The 12742-nt window shown below is 38.0% G+C and overlaps 1 long non-coding RNA gene across 1 annotated transcript; it reads left to right on the top strand.

Moving 5' to 3' along the window:
- The first annotated feature begins 285 nt into the window (after positions 1-285).
- LOC138918123 (uncharacterized) lies at positions 286-11389 on the top strand. Its single transcript, XR_011427119.1, has 4 exons — positions 286-524; positions 1981-2175; positions 9828-9946; positions 10465-11389. It is a non-coding gene; the product is annotated as an uncharacterized lncRNA (long non-coding RNA).
- Positions 11390-12742: the final 1353 nt, after the last annotated feature.

The raw sequence follows: 12742 nt of genomic DNA, 5'->3' as shown, positions 1-12742 counted from the left end.
TATACGGACCCCACCTGACCAACACAGCCAACCTGAGATTTGTACACATTATTTTGCCCTAACTTTCTACTCCACCGTCTGGCCAGGTCTGCTCACACATACAGATCAAGAAGCAACACTGCCACAGGGCAGCTCTCTGTGACATGGGCTGCAGACATCAGCCCCAGTTGATGTGCAACCAATCTTACTCTCTGGAGCCAGCTACAGAATTCTTCCTAACAGTATTGGAACTCTGAAGTTTCTCCCTCTCTCTTTTTGTAATCACTTAAGTTTCCAGGATACGTCAGAATCAAATTCTCAGGGAGTGTTTCCATGGTTGTTATCTTTAAGGGAAGTTCTATCTAAGATACTGGGAAAGTAGTTAGAATTAAAAGGCTTCCTACTAGAGATAGTTGGAAGCATAAAAATCCTAAGAAATGGCCGAACAATTAGAGAAATTCATGGTTTAGACATCAAAAGATGTAGTCTAATTGCTTGAGCCAATTAGGCTCTGCTTGAGCCAGAGTCCAGAGAGAAGAATCAAGGTGAGAATCAGAGAGCCAGAAAGAAAGGGGTAGAGGGGGGCGGAGGTTAAGTGAGAGCAAATTGGTAATAATGAGCGACAGCAGGGACTCCAAGGCCGGTCCCTCAAGCCCCGGGGGACTCGTGACCTACTTCATGTACCTGAGGGAGTATAAAAGTCTCCCGAAGACCAAGGTAGAAAGTGAGCCAGCTCAATGTGAATGCTTTATCCATCTTAGGCTCCTGGTGTTCCTGCTTTTCATCACCAAGACTGATGTAAATTTGCCTTTAGAGCTTGAGCCATTTTCTATAGCTGTATTAACCATCTACACTTTAGAACACAAGGTTCTCACCGAATAATAGTACAATTAGAAATGAGAAGTAGTCAAATGTCCAAAATGTCCTTTGTCCTTAAACAAGTCAAACAGACTTGTTTAAACAAGAGATAACCTAGAAGCTTCTTGTGTATTGAGGACAGGGAGGGAAGAGAGCTGGGACTTGAAAAAGGGCAGGCTAAGGAAATGTTGCTGTTACATTACAACCTACAATTCTTGGAAGAGTGACAGAGTACTTTATAGTGTAGGATAAAAGATTTAAACACTCAATTTGTCAATAATGGGCTGAGAAGAGTAATACCTGAGTCACTGGGAGAATCTCCTTTATTATGCTCACGTCTGTTACTATGTAACCTGTGCTTGCATTCTCCACACAGGCAAAGAAAGGGAATGAATGAATGGATATATATTTATATTTATGTGCTAATGAAGGCCACTGAAATTGACAATCACCCTGAGTATCATTTAATCATTTCACTGAGCAACAGAAAAAGAAAGATGACAAAAAAGCAAATTCCTGTTAACATCTAGAAGGAAAACAAAAAGGTGCAACAGATGCATGAGAGCAAGTTTGTCTCTACAACCCAGTAATGTTTTAGATACTTCTCTCCAAAGCACAAATAAAACACAGGAAGTTATTCTGTCTCCTTTTCCAAAAGGAAATCAGTGTCTCCAAATATTCCAAAGCCAAGACTATATTTGAATACCTTAAATCAAGTAGGTACACGATGCAGGGTTTGCTAATACCTTGAAGCTATATGGTTCTTTATAGCTTAGCAAGTGCTTTCACACACCTTTTTTTTTAAATTCTTACAATCAATGAACAGAGGTTCACATTTTTTCTTTATTTGGCATATAAGAAAACTGAATCTCTGAAAGGTTAAGTGACCTACTGAGGCTCACAGCTATTCATTGCCAGATTCAAAGTGAGTTTTCTAATTTCAATTTAAGTATTGTTTTTATTATTTTAATCTGTCTTTTAAAATAAACTTTTAATATATTATATATATGTATCTATTCAATATTGTATATGATAATAGCTACTTAAAGAAAATTGCCCTTAATGTGTCTGTGTTAATGACGATATTATTTATCAAATTTGAGTTCCCAGAGCAGATGCAATAATCCACTTTGTTTCTTTCAGCTCCACAGCAATGCCTGCACTACTCACACATAGGCTGTTGGAAGATGTGTGATGAGAACAAGGAAGCCCTCAGTGATGCAAACAGTGAGGATGGTGTTAGTTGCCTGGTGTTTAATTTCGGTCATTATTTACCTTGATTAATTTCTCTTTGTTGCCTTGTTTATTTTGTTCCTTCTCTACTTTTAAAATTGGCAGGTAATTCATTTACTTTATTTTCTTCTTGTGAAGTAATAAATATGATTATAGAATGACCCACTGATAAATGCAATCATACGAGTGAACCTCAAAAACATTATACTGAGCAAATGAGGCAAGACTCAAATAAGTACACCCTGTGATTCCTTTTGTATGAAATTCTAGACAGGCAAAACCAATCTACACTGACCAAGAGAAAATCAGTGGTTACCTGGACCAGAGATTGGGTTATGAAATAACAACAAATGGGCACAAGGGAACTTTCTGAGGTAATGGAAATGTTCTGAATCTTGCTTCTGGTTGTAGTTACACAATTATATACCACATTTGTCAAAACACGTCAAACTGTATACGTTAAATTGGTGAATTATTGTACGTAAATTACACATCACTAAGTTTAGTTGATAAAAAAAGAAGAGACGAGTATCATTTTCAATAATAGTAATATTTATAATGAGGTTTTTATAATGTATTTATAACATGTGCATTAACATAATGTGTATTATGTAATACAATAATGCATTTACATAAAGGTTCTCATTTGAGCCTCATAATAATCCTATGAGGTTTATTATCAGCATCCCTATTTCACAAATATCCGAACTGAATTTCAAAGAGTTTAAATAATTTGCTAACAATCACACAGCTAGTAAAACATAAATTAAGATTTGAGTCCAGGTGTTTTGGATCCAATTTCTCAAAATTGAAATCCCATTACAAATCTTTCCCAAATAGAACTTTGTATGCAACCCCAGTAAGGATGGATAACACAACACAATCTAATTTTTGATAAAGTTATATGTAAATAGGAACACTGTAAAAGCACTTAGCCAGCATTTTAAAGCTGTATTGAAAATGTTTTTGAAAACAACTAGCTCCCTTTAATTTACCGGTGCTGTGGGTTTGCAGTTTTGCTTATATTTCAGGACTGCCCAGAGGCACAGTATGTCTTGACAGCATCTTGGTTTTTTGCATATCACATTCCCTCAGCCTGTAAATGCACATGCCCTCATGATCCCCAGACTTCCACTGCTCTGTCACTCACTGCCTGTGTTCCCACATCACGCCTCCTGTCTCACGCAGGCTCTCTATCATTCTGCTTCAAAATATCCACTGCCCTCAGAGGCTTACCTAAACTAGGTGTCAGTGGAAGAACAATATAATAGAACCCATCTACACTAAGGCCTTAATTGTTGATGGTCTGTTTTATTGTCTCGCAAACTTATATTTTAAGGATGACCACATTAAACTTAATGAATCTCTAATTGGTACAGTTTCAAGGAATGTGGCAGATTTAAAGGCAGATTCACCAAACACATTGTTTTCACTATAACATTTTTATTCGAAAGGATTCAATGTTATGCTTGCTAATATGGCAGCCATGACTCCTTTTCATCAATAGCAGATTATTCTACTTCTGGGTCAACAGAAGGGTTGTACTGCCTTGCCCCTCTTAAAGTTAGGCAACATGGCCCATGTGACTGACTTACCTTGGTCAATGAAACATGAATGGAAGTGAAATGTGTCAATTCTGGCCTTTGATTGCCAGTGCTATCAGGACCAAGAAGTTCTACATAACGAAGTCTCCGTTAGCCTGGATCTCTGAACGATGTGATGTACAGCAGAGTCCCCACTAACACTCAAAGCAAATGTGGCCTGCATATAAATTAATGAATTATATTAATTTATATAATGAATTTATATAATGAATTATAAGTTAAAAGTCTTTGATTTTTTGGTTGGTTAAAGCTCATTCTATTTTGCTGAGATTCTTTGTTATGACAGCATAATCTAACCTATCCTAAGTAATACAATTAAATCCCAATGTGTATGTTTCTCTTTCTTCACAATTTATTTAATGTTTCCTAAATTGGGACAAGTATAGAAATTGACATAAACATCGCTTTTAGGGTTTCTAACCACCCCACTCCTCAAAGGAAGTTATCAAATTGATGGTGCATCCTACAACCCACAGTGCTTAGAGATGGTATAGGAACCTGCACAACTCTTCCTTCATTTAGATGGCTCTTTTCTTCCGATACATTTTGCTATGTGTGTTCCAAGATCCAAAGCAAATTTTTTTTCTTCCAATTTCCATATCCTGGAAGCTCTCAAGAATCTCAGACCTTCACCCTATCTTTCTACCTCATAATGTCCCTACTATGACCCTCTGATATTTAATTTAAAGATGCATATTGTATACATAGAGGCAGTTTAGCTTTCCTCCCATTCTCTCTGTACTCTACTTACTTCCATTATTAAATGCTACACTCATTTTAAAGAAGATAGTCTTCCCTTAAAAGAAAGGACTGCATATTTGGTCAAGGACATCCCTGTAAGTAAGCCCTTCTCGTGTGTGTTTGTGTGTGTGAGGAATATTCACCCTGAGCTAACATCTGTCTTAACCTTCCTCTATTTTGCATGTAGGACACTGCCACAGCACGCCTGATGAGTGGTGTGTAGGCCTGCCCCCAGGATGTGAACCCCGAACCCAGGCCACCACAGCGGAGCGTGCAAACTTAACCACTACACCACCGGGGCAGCTCCCAAGCCTTCTTTTTTGACCCTAATTGAATGTCATTTTCCCCATGTTTATTCCATCTCCCTTGTACACTGCCTGTTCTCCAAGGACAGAATTATCCTATGCTTATTGGCATTCCCATAGTTTTCTACAGTGCTTTTATGTTAGTTAAATAAAATAACTTTAGTTAGTATTTTGGGAGATCTGTTTCGTGCAGAGCGGTTTTCTTATAAAGGAAGAGCTGGTCTTGTCGGGTTTTCTTCCCTCCTTGCTCTTCTCTCACCTTTTTTATTTCTTTGACCTCTAGCTCATGTCTATTCTTTTAGCACACAGACAACTAACAAAAACTTCCATTTCACTGTGTTTCTTATTTGAGATGGTGTTATCTGCCTGTCCCACTTGATGAGTCATCTCTTTCATTGCTCATGCAGAGGTCTCTCTATCTCTGGGTAATAATTCCTATAAAGGAGAGGACCCTCATCTAGAACCTAAATGCACCTTTGAAGGTAACTTGTACATTCACCTGACCCTTTGTACTCCAGGGGCATTCATGACATATTCATTGCTGTTATGGGCATTCTGATAACAAGACCTGTCCTTTGTCAACAGTCAGGATGAGCAAAGCCTGCCTCTTCTTCTGGCATTGCTCTTGCTTGCCTCTTTTTCCAGAGAGGCTGGCCACACTCCCCACTTCTCCTTTTCCTTGCATTGCCGGGTCTTAGCTGCTTACTTGTAAATTTTTTTTTAAGGTTATTCACAAGTGAGTTGAATAGAACACCAGCTCTGAATAACCCTATGACTGAGGTAAAGAAAATGATGTCAAATGAGACTAATTTTAGTTGTTTATATGACAAACAGTGGTAATTAGAGAAGAAGCATCATTCTGAGAATAGTTTTTCCTCAACTTCAAACTCTTCAGTGATGTTACACATAGGTTACATAAGTCTGTGTAGTTGGGATAAATAAACAATGCAGAATATAAAAGAGATTCTTCCCATAAGAAAGAGAAGAAGCAATTTCCACACTGAAATAGAGAAGAAGGTAGAAATTTGAGCCATATAACCTTGCATTTGAGTCCCAGCTCCCTTATTTACCAGTTTTACGGCTTTGGGTAAATCACTTAATCCTTCTGACCTCATAGTCCTTATCAGGAAAATGGGACTCATTCATAGCTACTTTGCGGAGAAATGCATAATGCATGCAATACACTGGCACAGGGCAATTCTTCAGTCAATGGCAGCTATGAGTGTTATGGTGCTGGATTTATAATACAAGGTAATAATAATACTATCCTCCAAGCTAAGCATTTTGCTTACATTATGCTATTTAATTCTGTCAAGAGTTCTATAGAGAAATGCTGTTAATATCATTTTAAAGATGAGAAAACTCAGGCTTATAGGGTGCAGTAACTTATCAAATGTCACAGAAATGAGAACTGGGATACTCAAGCAGATGTTCTGGGGAGTAGCTTCAAACAGTGATGTCAAACATTAACGTGCCCACGAATCACCTGCAGATTTTGTTAAAATGCTGATTCTGATTCAGTAAGCCTGGGATGGGGCTAGAAATTCTACTTCTCTAACAAGGACCCAGGTGATGCTAATGTTACTGGCCTACAGACAGCAGCGAGGATGTGAAATATGTTCACGGTGGCTGTTTAGAAATATGAAAGAATTGTGCTTCTCTCTGCCCCATGATTCACTCTTAGAGGGAATCAAGATAACTTGAGCAAATAAACAGACTCATAACTCCTCATATCAACTAGCCTCCACTCCACCCCACCACCATGATGACGTTAATGCTGACAAAATGCCAACGTTTAGAACTTCAGTGAGATAACAATTATTCATATACCTAGCTGGTAAAAAGAGGTGAAAGCTGCAAGTTTTTATCAATTTAGATACTTATAAACTTCTCAATATAACCCCGAGACAGAATTGACTAATTATTTTACTTCCAACTAGGTGAATATACTTTTCTCAGATGCCACAGCTATAGTTACTCATTGTTAAAAGTTTAGTTTTGTGTTATTGAAATCCACAAGAGTCCCAATTTCGCTCAACAGAGACCCTGTGGCCTTGGAGAAGATATACACCTGAAAAATACAACTGATTTCCCCTGAGTCTCTCCCACAAAGCTCTAGAAAACACCAACTGATTAGAAATTCTGCTGGCTATTTCAGACAGTAATAAAACAATATGATGAAAACCGAAGAGAAGGTCTTTAAATCATTAGCTTGAATAATGTGTCATGGTTATTTCAGCCCACATACGTGCTTCTGTTAGAGAGAACAACGAAAACTTATCTTCTATGCAGGGAAACAGACAGGCTCCTAGTCAGCTAGAGGGACTGGAAATTGGTAAAATCTTTCTGTAGCAATCATGCAATTCATATAAATAAACCTGAAAATAAACATATGTTCTACTTCTGGAAATTCATAGTAACAAATGATTGAAAGGGGCCCACAAATATTTATTCATCATGCATATTCATAATTTATTAAATACTCATTAACTTATTTATTTACACACAATATGTATTATGTATTATGTACCTATGATTTGTCATGTGCTACTCTGGGTAGTTTTCACCAAATTTACATTCATAATGGAAAAAAATGAAGATATAATCAAAAATATATTTTATTGGTTCAGTAAATTAAGGTCTATAGTCTAATAAATACTGCTATTAAAAAGTCTAGTATAGATAAATATTTATTAATATTGAGTGATAACAGCTAACATTTATCAAGTACATATATACTAGGTACTAACTTGATTATGTGCTTGACATAAGATGTCTCATTTAACCCTCATAACTCTTTAGAGTGGATATTTTTATTCTCCTCACTATACGGATAAGAAAAGTGAGGCTCAGAAAGGCTAAACCCAAGATTATCCAGTCAGTAAGAGGTGTATATAGGATACAAGCCCAGCCAGGGTCTCAATCCATATGTTGAACTACTGATGGAATAAGATATTGAATAAGATATTGTGTACTGGTAAGTTGAAAAAAATTATCAGGTTATGAACAGTAAGAACAATTTTTTAAGTTATGCAAAGATGAAAAGTGAATATTAGGAAGTGCTTTTCTCTGATGATGGAAATATTAGTGCTATAATTTGCTTCTTTTTATCTGTTTATTTTTTGTAGCATAAATAAATCTATGGTCCCTAGACCACTCACCTACAATTCAAATAATTGTAACTAAGAATAGGAATTTTCCTACTGAGAGAAAAAACTGATTACAAATACACTCTCAACAACCTTTTAATGACTTCACCATTAAGTTTCCAGAAAAGGGGGCTGGCCCCTTGGGCGAGTGGTTAAGTTCGCGCACTCCGCTGCAGGCGCCCAGTGTTTCGTTGGTTCGAATCCTGGGCACGGACATGGCACTGCTCATCAAAGCACGCTGAGGTAGCGTCCCACATGCCACAAGTAGAAGGACCCACAATGACCACAACGAAGAATATACAACTATGTACCGGGGGCCTTTGGGGAGAAAAAGGAAAAGAAATAAAATCTTTAAAAAAGAAAAAGTTTCCAGAAAAGACCAAGCAGTGGTATGAGCTATGACTGCTGGGAGCAAACCTGCTCTCTTCTGGCTAGAAGGGAGGACTCGCAGATTTTGATGGGCTTGAGGGAATGTGAGGCTGGTACAGTGGATGGGCCAGATTACAGCTCCAGTGAGACAGGGTGAAGTGATGTGGAACACTAAAAATATCTGCTTCAGGGGCTACACATTGAAGAAAGGGACATACCCAGAAATACACAGAGTTGGTGGGATTATTAAACATTGCCTCTGAGCTGATGTTAACTTCTGGGGACCTAGAATAAACACCACTAGGCCCACCAGTCAGAGTCATGGGGTTCATGTCACAAGTGGAGTTTTGACCTGCGTTTTTCTTTCAGTGGAACCAGTTGGTCCATAAGTCCACCTTGTGATATTTCTGAGTTCTTGAGGGCATAGTTGAACAGATGTACTCAGATATTGGCAGACCTCACATTGTTTTTCCAACATTGTGAACTGAGGGTTCTTATATAGAAAGTGCCAAGCTCCCCTCCACCAAAATTGAAAATCAATAGCAACACTGCATAGAGGAAGATCTCAGAGATTAGTGCCACCAGGAAAAAATTTTAAAGATGCCTAGGTACCAATCCTTGTAACATCCTCATTTAACACATCTGTTTGACTGTACAATAGACAGATGTACCGCCTTACCCCGGCAATCAAGGTTAACACCAACAGTGATGTCATGTTGAGAATTCAGACCCTCAATATGATATGATGAGAACAGCACTTCATTTCTGTGGCTTTCCTCCCCAAAACGCATTACCCCAATCCAACCGTGAAAAAAAATCAGACAAAGCCAAACTGAGGGATTCTACACATACCTGACCAATACTCCTTAAAACTATCAAGGTCATCGAAAACAAGGAAAGTCTGAGAAACTGTCACAGCAAAGAGGAGCCGAAGAAACAATATGGCTAAATATAATAAGCTATCCTGGATGGGATGCTGGAACAGAGAAAAAGAGCATTAGGTCATACACTAAAGAAATCTGAAATAAGTGCAGACTTTAATAATAATAATACGTAATATTGGTTCATTAATTGTGACAAACTATTGTAATAATGGAAGATGTATGTTGAGTAAATGCGAGCTCTGTATATACTACTTGCACAGGTTTTCTGTAAATTTAAAACTGTTCTAAAACTAAAAGTTCATTTAAAAAAAGAGTCTGAAAATGATTTATATCTTAATTAGGTGATGACTGAAGTTACCACTGCTGCTCGAAGTGCAGTGACATTACTGGAGCAAATTAGAATTATTCTTGACATCTGTGAACGTGATTTTTTTTATCCTAATAAGCAATTGTTTTTGTTGCTGTTTTGAAGTTACATATGAAAAGAAAGGCATCTATGGATGCTGAAGTGACTGATACAAAAGCTGGATGCACTCAATATCTTTTTCTGAAGTGCAAGAGCCATGAATTCATTTTAAGTAACAGATACTATAACAAATTATACTTCAAAATAATGCCATAAATTTAACAATAAAAATAATGTTCTGAAAACTCTATAATATGAAATGAAATTGCATTTTTTAAGAAAAACTCTCTATTTTCCAGAATCTCTTGAGGTTGAGGTTTCCAAATATTATTCAAGTTGCCCTGATAAGACACCCCATGAATTTCATGAATCTGGATTCAGAAACGTCTGAAGTGGAGAGGGGACAGTGGCATGCAAGGTATGCTCTGCTGATGGGGATCTAACAGGCGTGGCTTGGCCCTGAACTGGTAGCAGCCACCTTACCTCTGGATTTCAGCTAAGACAGTGTGGAGCTGTAGCCGACTGTCAAAGACTTCCCGATTCCCAGATCCCAGTGAGACTACATGATGCCTGTGCAGCAGGTGCCTCCTGGGTGTAGCAGCGGTACAGCTGGCCCCCAGTGGACTCAGTTCTGTGCTGTTGGCTTGCAGTCAATCCTGGAGAGCTGGTCTTTCAGATAGATGATGCTTTTGTCGACACAATTTCCTTATTAAATCACTTCCTTCTTAAAATGCTAGAGTAGTTTCTGTTATCTTTAACTGAGCAATGATTCATATAAGGGCCCAGAGAAGGAGCCATAAATAAGTGACTAGGACCTCATGTTGCATATTAAATACTTAAGAATATTTTTCAATTTTACAGAATAATATGATCTTCATCATTTTTTTTGAAATGGAGTATATTCTTGATCTATCTTTTGTTTCTCCTCTTTAATAGGCATGTTATAGAACTATCTCTCTACTAAGAGGATAAAGAACACTCTGCAAGCATGGTGCTAATTGGCATCTGATAATTGGCTTCAGTTTTGGGCATGTGTGGGGCATGGTGTGGACTGTGGAAAACTCACAATGGAACCATGAGATGAGAGGCTGTGACACTGGAGGATAAGGGAACCAGAGGAGGAAGAGGGAAGTTGACTGGAAAGTAGTATCCCAGACTGTGTCACACACAGCACAACCTCCTTCCCAGCACAGCAGGGAACAGTAGACCCCTTCCATCTCACGAGTGAGTATGGCATTGAATTGCATGAAGGAATGAAGCAGAATTCATAAATGGATGTCCTGCAGGCTAGACCTAAAACCCAACATCATTTAGTACTGCTAAAATCATATTTAAGAAATTTGAACCCACATTGCAAAATGAGAGTACACTCAAAAATATGGATTTCTAGTTTTGCTTGAAAAATCAGAAAATCTGACAACGCTGGGAACACCCTCTCACATGGCAATGAACAGCTGGAGCTAAATCCAAGGTTTAAATCCAAGTTTCTCATGACTCCATGCTCATCTTTATCACACAAATCATACGAGCTGTGATTGCCTCTTTGCTCACTGATCTTTCCCACTGGATTATGAGGTGAGACTGTTTCTTTTACACCTGTACCCCTCCCACCCTGACTTACACAGTATATGCCTCTTAAAATATTAGTAAGTGTTTATTGTGTGAGTAATGTTGGGAGTCTAGCTATCCGCTATTAATTCTGTTAAAAAAATATTTTTTGAATTCCCACTCTGTACCAGGCACTGAGCTGGGAGCTCTTCACACACCCTCTCATTCATGTCATAAACACAACGGCATTGGTACAAAGAAGTCAAGGACATCAAAGGAAATAAAGTTGACATTGACGAGACTCCTTCATAAATGATGTGAGATTTTAGTTAATCTTTAAAGGAAGGGTAAGATTTTAATAGACAAGGTAGGCATGGGGCAGGGTACTATTCTAGAGAGAAAAAGATAACCCTGATCCAAGGCACGCCTGAAGAATGAAGAACAGACCCATTGCTATAACAAAGATCCCAGAGGAGATAAAACTGGAGAGGAATGTAAGGGTTAAATGTTGGAACAAATAAAGGCCTAATTCCAAGATTCAGATCTGATCCTGTACACACTGGATGCCATTTAAGTGAATATGGTGAAAGGTAGGGCAGAAATATTCAGCTAACTACAATTTGTAGAAAGCATGACAGATGGAAAAACTGTGGCTTACAAAAGCAGGTGGTTTTCAAAGCGTCTACATGTGTAAACTCATCATTTTATACTTTAAATATGTGTAATGTATTGCTCCTCAATTATACTTCAATAAAGCCCAACAGACAGCAAGTGGGCCTTCATAAATATCTAATTTATATTCTCATGGGTAGCAAGGTTGCAGGGGCAGAAATGAGCTAACATTTATTAAAATCTTACCAAGAGCAAAGCATCATGCTAGGGACTTTATCCAAGCTATCTCAGGTAGTCAGCACAGCAGCCCTGCAGGTGAGACATTGTCATCTGTATTTATAGAAATTGAAACTCAAATATCAGCTCCAAAGTTCACAGAATTAGTAAGACATAGTTTAGATTTGAACTCAGGTCTATTTATCTTCAAAGCCCTCATATTCCAAGAGATCCCACACATATTAACATTGACCTTAGAATGGGGTTCATTCTCTACTCTGACGACAAATACCAGAGAAAGTTGGTGAGAGCATATCCATAACCCAAATTAAAGATTTAGACTTGCATTCATCAGAGATATTAGCTTATAGTTTTCTTTTCTTGTAGTGTTCTTGTCTGGCCATGGTATCAGGGTAATGCTAGCCTAATAAAATGGGTTTGGAAATATTCTCTCCTTTTCAGTTTCTTGGAAGGGTTTGAAAAGGATCGGTGTTAATTCTTCTTTAAAAATTTGGTGGAATTCACCAGTGAAGCCATCTGGTCCTGGGCTCTTCTTTAGTGGGAGATGTTTGATTACTGATTCAATCTCCTTCCTCCTTATTGGTCTGTTCAGATTCTCTATTTTTTAATGATTCAGCCTTAGTATGGGCTGGGGGATGGGGAGGAGAATGAGGAGATACTGGTCAAAGGGTACAAAGTCTGAGTTAGGTAGGACTAAGAAGTTCTGAAGATCTAATGTACAGCATGGTGACTGTAGTTAACAGCACTGTACTGCATCCTTGAAATTTGCTAAGAAAGTAGGTCTCAGATGTTCTCACAACAAAAACATATTGTAATT

Source organism: Equus caballus, chromosome 16 (genome assembly GCF_041296265.1).
Source record: "Equus caballus isolate H_3958 breed thoroughbred chromosome 16, TB-T2T, whole genome shotgun sequence".
Taxonomy (NCBI): Eukaryota; Metazoa; Chordata; class Mammalia; order Perissodactyla; family Equidae; genus Equus; species Equus caballus.
Note: the sequence above shows the minus strand (reverse complement) of the source record. Positions and strands in the feature narration are given on the sequence as shown.